Below are 7102 nucleotides of genomic sequence, written 5' to 3'. Positions count from 1 at the left end.
CACACACACACACACACACACACACACACACACACACACACACACACACACACAAAATATATAAGTATAATATGCACTGCTTTCCTAGCTTCGACTTTTAGTATCCAAGTAGAATATGAGGAATCTGCTTCCTTCTGTATGTGGATTACGTCATTAAATTTAAATCGACTGTAGCTATAATATAATCTGATGTTAATATTGTAACTCATATGTCGACATAGAGTTTTCTTACGATTAAAATTTATGGATTCAGAACTTGTTCGCTAAACATTCAAAAGTGTTAACTTAAATTAGGTAACTTTTCGTACAAAACTAAAATTTCCAAATTTAATTTCAACAATGTATTTTTTAATTACAATACTCAGCAAGATAAAAAGTAATAAGCTTAAATCTTAATTTGATTTTCTTTCTTTCATAAATTATATATTTAAGAAACTTTGCTATATATTGTATATATTGTACTATATAAGTTTTATAATTTTACATGCTTCTCTCTCTCTCTCTCTCTCTCTCTCTCTCTCTCTCTAGTCTCTAATTAGAGTAATTTATGATATAGTTAGATTTAATACGCTGAATCGTTTTAATTATCATTATATCAAAGAGAGTACAAAGATATATCTATCTTTCCGGCAGTTGAACAAAACGGATTGTTTTACGTTTCACTTACTTGCGCGGTTTCCTACCAAGTGGCAACATATTGGCACCTACACTTGCTGAATAGATTGTCCGATCGATCACAAAGTTCGCACTCGATCGACCGGCGAGATATTTGTTCGGATGACAAAATACATTGCACCACGGATGCTTGACGTCCACGGCCGATCGATCATCGAATGGCATGTGATCGATTCGCCCAACGTCCGCTGAAACGAGGTTCATCGCTTCGGATGCGTCATTCGATTACACGTGAATTTGTACATGGCATATTGTAGAAAAAATATTTCGCGATCATATTGACGCGAGATATATTTAATTTCTAAATCAAATACGAAACTTTTTTATTAACACAAACCATATTTTGTGAAAAAATAACACGATATGGTTTATATTCCATTGATTACATATTATTTAGTTATTTTTTTGTCACATCAACAAAGGCAAGAAATAAAGTTTATAAGCAAAAATATAAAATATAAATTGGGAATGCATGCAATGTACAATATTTTTGATCGCAAATCACATGAAGCATACTATCCATTGTATCATACATAATTTTATTATTATATTGGAATTTTCATTTTACAGTTGTCGGAAAATAGTATTGTCGTTGTACATCGTGAGAGCATATTTGTTTTATTACCGATTTGTCGACGCTTGACGCTTTCCATAGCGCGACTTGATACACAGGGACAATACAGGCAATATCTTTACTTGAGAGTACATTGTAGAAAGACAATAGATACTCCTAATATGACAACCCTGTATGACAATCTTGACTTCCATGATAGCGCGTGTAGCGTGCATCCATCCCGCATTTGAGGGTTCCACGGCCACCAATGGATACCGACCATGCGAAATCCCACCCTAATGAAAACCCCCATGCTCACCCTGTCCGCTCCATATATGTCGATCCAGCTGACTGGATTGCGGTGCGGCACAGTCATGACATTGCTCCCCAATTGCATAGGAATTGTCGGATATAATTTCGGAAACCCTACTACGATCGTTTGATTTGATCCTCGATTCGACCGCCTGTCGTACGTTATATATCAAAAGCGATTTGTTCGCGTCCTTACGTATCAATGCATTTTGCAATGTAATAATAAAAATTATTAACTTCAATATCATAAACGCGGTTATTCATCCGATTAGATTAAACTCCATTAAACGCGCACTGCTAAGCTAATAATATCCTACACGCATCATGCTACACTATTCTACTTTTATTAATCAAATATGCCGTGCTTTGCCGTTAACGCTAAGATCTTTGCATTCTTTTTTCGTCGTTTGCGCCTCGTCCTCGATGTAATTGGTTGTCAGAAGGTTGTCTACGTAAGAAGGGTCAGACTAGGTGCCTCGAAGCAAATTACGAGGGGCTGATTCTGTCCATTGCAATTCGCCTCCAATATATTATCTTATCCTCGTGGCTTACCCGCCGACCCACATCGACTTTCTTAAAATTACTTTTATCAGCACTTTGTTTCACCAATTATCGAGACTTTCATCTTTTTTGTGATCGACTATACGTATTGCTGTTTTTACAAAAATGAAAGAAGCACTGATTCGATGTGAAAAACGTTTCACATTTGGATCACGAAATTGTTTATATGTACAGAAACAGTTCTTTATTCGCACATAATATTATTAATAATATTATGCGTACGAAAAATTGCGTACGAAAAAATCATTACAATTATAAGAGATTAATCGATCTATCGCAATCTCCATTTATTAAACATATCAATTTATCTTTTTCTGTTAATTTTTGTAATTATGAATCATTTCTACATAATGAATCATTAATAATTCTTTTAATGTCAAATAAACTTATGTTAATAAATAGACCAGTTTTGAGATTCTGATAAAACAAACAAGGATACGGATCTGTCACAAGTAAGGACAAAACATAATGTAAACGTAATCCGGAAACATCAGGTGGTATATTATTAGTAGCGCGTTACCCAGCCGATCTATTTCCGTCTAGCGACCACGAAATAACGAAAGTTACATCATTAAGTCTACACTTAGCTACCGTAAACGAGAATTAGGATTAACGTGACATCGGCATATATAGGATCGGCACGAGGAGACCCTTGTTTTAAGTGCCGTGCAATGTCCGACAATGTACAATCGAGACCAAGTCCTCGCAATTAGCAGTGCCACGTCGAGTTGCACCATTGAGTTTCCTAGGAACGAGCATGATGATAATTATAATTAGTATGGCGGCGAGCCCTAGCACCGTTGCGGCGTCGAGACGCGCGAGACATTGACTTCCGAGATCAACTCGGAAGCAGAATTTTCGCTTCAATGGAACGTAGGTACACCAAACGTCGTTAAACCGCGCATTCTATTCACTGGTACCATCCTTGTCCCTAAACCTGTGTCCACTAAAGGCGTACGTTCTTCATACTAAATCGTTGATGCAAAGTGTCAATGCAATAAGCACACACACACACACACACACACACACACACACACACACACGCGCGCGCGCGCGCATACTCTCTTCCGTTTAGTCTTATATTAGGTGTAGTAAAAAGAAATCCATTATTTTTCTATTCAATTTCATGCAAAAATAATGGATTTCTTTTTACTACACCTAATATAATTAATAAAGTTGCTTTCTCATATTGTATATTTTATATATTCGTGTACATACTTACGCATCAGATAAAATCGATTCATATGAAAATGCGAAAGATATCAGTTGAACATTGGTATCGTAACTTTTATTTTCTTGGCTCACGATAAGATGAAGTATAATAGAAAGAGACAATAATAAATTGGGGAAGGGAGGTAAGAGGTGAACACCAAGCGCATGGATTTCAGCTTTTAGGACGCGACTTTTCCGACTTATTGGCACTGCCTGAATAAATTTAATTCCGACATTTTCCTCTCCTCTCTCTCTTTCACTTCTCTTTATTCTTCTTTTTCTTTGAAGAACGTTTTTCTGTTCTGAATTCTTGCTAAGAATTTTATCCTTGTCTTCTTTCCTCTGAATCCTTTTGACGTCACTACGCCTTTGCAATCAACAATATCACTTGAAATGAACTTTAAGATAGAGATGTGTAAAAATTAGTGAAAATTGATCAATTACGGCATATATTAAAATGTGAGAATTATAAGAATATTTTATTTTGAAATATTAATTTCTTGATTTATCATTTTCGCGAGTACCGTTACAAAGAATCGGAAAATTTTAGAAGTATTGATTATTATAAAATATAGAAGATTAAAACTTGAATTTCTTTTCTGAAAGAATAATTTAATTGAATAATAATAATAGTCACAATTTGCTTTCAATATCTGCATTCTTGCGATGTGTTTAATTAAATGCGATCGCACGAAATATGAATAGCGAATACGATATTGCATTTGATATGTCAATAAAGGGAAAGATAATAATGCGACAAAAACGGCATTTTATTCGATGCAAAGCATCGCGGAAATCTGTTGTATTCGCATTCAGCCATCTGTAAGAAGGACGCAATGGATGCGAGACAGCCCTTGCACGCGATATTAAAATTTCGTAGAGATTCCATATTTATTAGATTGGTGGGAGAGGTGGGAGACATCGCACGTTTTCTCGCGAATCTCGGAAATCTATTCGTCTTTCGAGTTTGTTAATAATTCGCTTGCTTCACTATTACATACATATCTCAACGATCCAATCAATGCGACTGCAAATGAGTGAGCATCGACGATTATTTATTATTCTTATTTTACATTTTTATTTCTTTCTTCATACAATTCTAATAATTTAAAAAATAGCTTTGCATACTATACCGGGAGAGCTTTTGAAGCGACGCATATATATTGATAATTCTCGTATGAAAGATGTACTCATGTATGTACGCATAAACACGTCACGCACGCACGCACGCACGCACGCACGCATTCACGCACGCACGCATATCGTAAGCGGGAGCACGAAGCGCATGTGAAAGGAACATACATGCATACAGATACACACGGTCTACTTACGCGGGACACGTTTATACTATGTTGCGTCCGTCGCAATGTCGCGTGTATATACGGATACGCGTGAATACACGCGTGTCATATAGCTCGTACGCGCAATATACGAACTGTTCGCGCGGCTTAACGCGATCGGCCACAGCAGTTTCGCGAAAGGAAGAAGGGACGTTGCTGTTATAAATAAAACGCCACACCACCTGCTACACACTGATAAACTCGAAAGGCCAGTCATGCGCGAAACAAAGGTTAACTTCGACGGACACTACCCCTATGCGACTCGTAACGAGAAAGAGTACCGGAGGTCTCATACCAGATCTATCTTTCGATAAGTATTATAAACTCTTCCGCTGACGATGTAATGCCACTCACACCTTGCATTCGCCGATCATTCATATAACATATAGCATGTAATGATAAATTAGTTTTATATGTTTAAAAAAGATATATACTTTTTCTAACAATTTTTTAAATTCTCTTTCCTTCAATTCTCTTTTCCAAGTTATTTTTCTCGTCAGAAATCGCTTTCCTTTATCTTAGAATTTACACTCATCAATTCAAAGATATTTTCAATCAATCCTACACCAGATGGAGGCACCTTATTTCCCGTGCTCCGATTGTTCTCCATCTTGTTGTTCTAGTAATAGCTTTTTCGATCATTTATTCATTTCCATATAATCATCTATTTTCTGTATATTGCTAATAATTACACTTATTCTTTGTTTTTATTTTTCCATTTTCTCATGTCTTGGCCTCGTGTCTACGGTTTGCATAAAATTCAACAATATTATAGCGTAGCGCAGCATGATTTTTCATGACGCGACCACTCACGGGTTTAAAACACTTTCTGAAATGCCACGACTATCGTACCCACTCTATCGTGAATTCATCCACATCGCATACATGTATACAGTAATTTGTACGAAGAGTATGCGTACGACGAAGATTGACCACATGAGTGAAACCGTGATCGATTAACAGCAAAACGAATGAACTTGATCTCGTTAGTCTAATTGAAATAAATATGCGAATGTAGATACGCATAATCTTAAACGAGATCAAATCAAACAAATCCGCTAGTAAAAAAATAGAACCGGAAACGACACAATGATTATTTGCGTAAGCGATGACATTTTCCGCTTTAGCGTAAGAGCTAACGCACGACGACGTCCACTACACGTGACTGCTTGATTTAGCGCGTCTCTCTATGCGGAAAACATTATAAATCGGAAATTTAATGCAAAACGCCGCTCGACATTATGTGCAAATAGAATAAATTTATGGAGAATCGATAGAAGGACACGCGATGGGATGGACACAATTGTGTCTCTCATTAATACACACATTTATAGGAAAAAGAAACTGTATGAGAAAATTTTATACATTCAAACAATTTCGGATATGCTTTTTATAGAAAATTTCTTTCAATCTTTCTTTTATTTTTTAATAAAATATACTATGCTGAAATTATCTATTTATCTAGGTATCTTTCTGTTTTTAATATCTGCAGACCTAGAACTTTTATTTCATATCAAAGAAGTAATATATCATTTTATATATATATATATAATACGCTTGTACCTTCTAACCGTTCGATTAGCATAATGGAACGAATCGTAAATATCGTGCAGCCCCCATCACTCTAAATACAACTAACTGCGAGTATTGAAGAGTACAAGATGCACCATAGATCGTGGTTTGGATGCAGCATGGCACATATAATCATATTGGCATTCTATTAGGTAGGGTGTTTTCTCCCTCTGCCGGCTTTTACTTCCTCCCTTCCATCTAACGCTTACGCTCCTTTGCCTCATACCAGACCATCGTGCAACCCTCCGGTACACGTCAATCGATAGTGTACAACGTGATTGTAATATCTCGTACATTAAAATAAGAAATTGTCCTGCTTTTCGGACGCTAATTAGCAAACCAACGTTTCATGCAAAAGAACATTTTACATTAATCGGATTAATAAGTAAAAAATAGCGTAAATCGCAAAGATTCTTAACTTTTTCCACAAATCGCGATTAATAATATGTATGCGAATAACCTAATCTTTCCTTTTTGTATATAATTATCTCTTTATATACTTTTATATACTTTATATACTCTTTATATACTTTTATATCTTTTATAATTTACATACAGGAGAAGGTCACCGACATACCACTTTGTTTTTAGACAATATTTCTTAAATAACAGATAAAAATAAAACTTTAAATACATAAATACAAACTAAAAAGTGTCTTCTATCAGATAATATAAGCAACTATTTTTATATAATAAAGAAAATAATATTTATAATGAGTACATTTAAGAAATTAAATTTAGTAATTTATATGTACAAATAACGATAAATTTTAGTGCCAGCAATAGCGATTAGACTATGTGTTATAAGTAATTTTGATTAATTAGTATTAAGAAAATAATAATAAATTTGGTAATAAATTATTTTTAATAAAAATAG

The sequence above is a fragment of the Atta colombica genome, unplaced genomic scaffold, assembly GCF_001594045.1.
Source record: "Atta colombica isolate Treedump-2 unplaced genomic scaffold, Acol1.0 scaffold7, whole genome shotgun sequence".
NCBI classification, from domain to species: domain Eukaryota; kingdom Metazoa; phylum Arthropoda; class Insecta; order Hymenoptera; family Formicidae; genus Atta; species Atta colombica.
This window is presented reverse-complemented; position numbering follows the sequence as displayed.